This window comes from Artibeus jamaicensis, unplaced genomic scaffold, assembly GCF_021234435.1.
Source record: "Artibeus jamaicensis isolate MK-2021 breed Jamaican fruit bat unplaced genomic scaffold, CSHL_Jam_final contig_415, whole genome shotgun sequence".
Taxonomy (NCBI): domain Eukaryota; kingdom Metazoa; phylum Chordata; class Mammalia; order Chiroptera; family Phyllostomidae; genus Artibeus; species Artibeus jamaicensis.
The window spans coordinates 19,989,384-19,991,657 of NW_026521823.1; the positions used below are offsets into that span (position 1 = coordinate 19,989,384).

General features: G+C 45.2%; 1 pseudogene; it reads right to left on the minus strand.

Annotated features, from left to right (window-relative positions):
* Positions 1 to 1,071: 1,071 nt before the first annotated feature.
* LOC119055114 (glyceraldehyde-3-phosphate dehydrogenase-like) lies at positions 1,072 to 2,072 on the minus strand (annotated as a pseudogene).
* Positions 2,073 to 2,274: the final 202 nt, after the last annotated feature.

A 2,274-nucleotide genomic window follows, 5' to 3' on the forward strand; every position in this document is an offset into this window, starting at 1 on the left:
ATTACATCAGGAAATACATTTTATTTACTTCCATCTTCAATCATCAGTTTGATGGGATGACTCTACTCACACTCCAGTTCTAGCTGCCTGCTGGGCCACGTTGGTCTTTTAGAGTCAACAGCCCTACCCAGACCCTGTAAGTCTCACTTTTCTACCCTTTTTGACTCCTGGGATCATTATGTTCCCTCTCATCAAAGGCTGGATGCTGCTGTCACTTGTATTCCTTTCACTCATTACCCTTTACTCCCACCCCATCTGATCAATCAGCACACACTGTTGATTATGTAGGGGATTGATAGTGTTCAGTGAACTTTATATTCTACATAGTTCTAATGTCACTTTTGAACTCACAACTTACTCTGGTACTGGGTGAGAGGGGGTGTTAGGAGTACTTCAAATTGCCAGTTTTAGCTACAAATCTCTTCCTGTTTAAAGCAGTTCCTCCATGTAGTGTGTCCAGATTCTGTTCTCAGAAACTAATTCCTTCCTCTGCTATACTGCCCATGTTACTTTCTCTAGATTTCTATTGTGCTATTTTTCATGTTATATATTGCATTACAATTAGTAATGTGTGTATCTTCCTCTTCATGCTTTGATATTTAAGTTCCCTGATGGTAGAAGTCAGGGCATATTTATATTTTGTACCACACAGAATATCTAGAAATACCAGGTCCTCAATGACTGTGAGCTGAATTGAACAATAAAAATGTTAGAGATAATAAAAGTCAAATAGTTGCATTTTATTATTCCTAGTACATTGAATCTATACCCTGGAGACTGCATTGCTGGCACATTTTACATTCCTTAAAGTTATGCTTTCAATTCCAATGAGGTTCTTAGATAAATAGAAAAATATTCTCTGTCTCTTTTTTTTTGGCTGGGTGCAGTGAACTTTATTGATGGTACGTGACAAGGCAGGGCTCCCTAAGACCCTCGCCTCTTCAGGGGGTCTGGGATGGAAACTGGAGGTCAGAAGATTCTTAGTGTGTTGGGGGATCTATTTAGGGCAAAGACTCCCCAGCAGCTGAGGGCCTTTCTTTCTGTTGCTGCAGCTGGTAGTCCAGGAGGCTCTTATTCCTTAGAGGCCATGTGGACCATAAGGTCCCCCACCCTGTCACTGTAGCCAGATTCATTGTCATACCAGGAAATGAGCTTGACAAAGTGGTCATTGAGGGCAATGCCAGCCCCAGCATCAAAGGTGGAGGAGTGGGTGTCACTGTTAAAGTCGCAGGAGACAACCTGGTCCTCAGTACAGCCCAGGATGCCCTTGAGGGGGCCCTGTGATGCCTGCTTCACTGACTTTTGGATGTCATCATATTTGGCAGTTTTCTCCAGGTGGCAGGTCAGATCCACAACTGACACATTGGGGGTGGGGACACAGAAGGTCATGCCAGGGAGCTTCCCGTTGAGCTCAGGGACGACCTCGCCCACAGCCTTGGCAGCACCAGTGGAAGCAGGGATGATGTTCTGGGCAGCCCCTCAGCCATCACGCCACAGCTTGCCAGAGGGCCCACCCACAGTCTTCTGGGTGGCAGTGATGGCATGGACTGTGGTCATGAGTCCCTCCATGATGCCAAAGTTGTTATGGATGATCTTGGCCAGCGGGGATGAGCAGTTGGTGATTCAGGAGGCATTGCTGACAGTCTCCTTGGAGTTGCCATACTTGTCATGGTTCATACCCATCACAAATGTGGGGGCATCCACAGAAGGGGCAGAGATGGTGGCCCTCTTGGCCCCATCCTTCAGTAAGTCCAAGCCTTCTCCATGGTAGTGAAGACACCAGTGGACTCGACAGGATATTCAGCACCCACAACACCTCATTTGATGTTGGCAGGATCTTGCTTCTGGAAGATGCAGATGGACTTTCCATTGATGAAAAGCTTTCCATTCTCAGCCTTGACTGTGCCTTTGAACTTGCCATGGGTAGAATCATACTGGAACATGTAGACCATGTAGTTGAGGTTAATGAAGGAATCATTGATGGCAACAGTATTAATTTTGCCAGAGTAAAAAGCAGCCCTGGTGACCAGGAGCCCAATACAGCCAAATCCGTTCACTCTAACTTTCACCATCGTGTGTCAGGGTTAAGGCTGGCACTGCGTAGGAAGACACAGCTATCTGTCAAACAGGAGGAGCAGAAAGTGCTAGTTCTTTTTTCTTTATGGAATAAATATAATGCCTTTATCAGTGAGATTAATAACATCATTTCAGATTCCAAAGTGGGAACTTTGGAAATCTTGCCAAAATCTATCATGCTTTCTTTTTTGTCTTTGA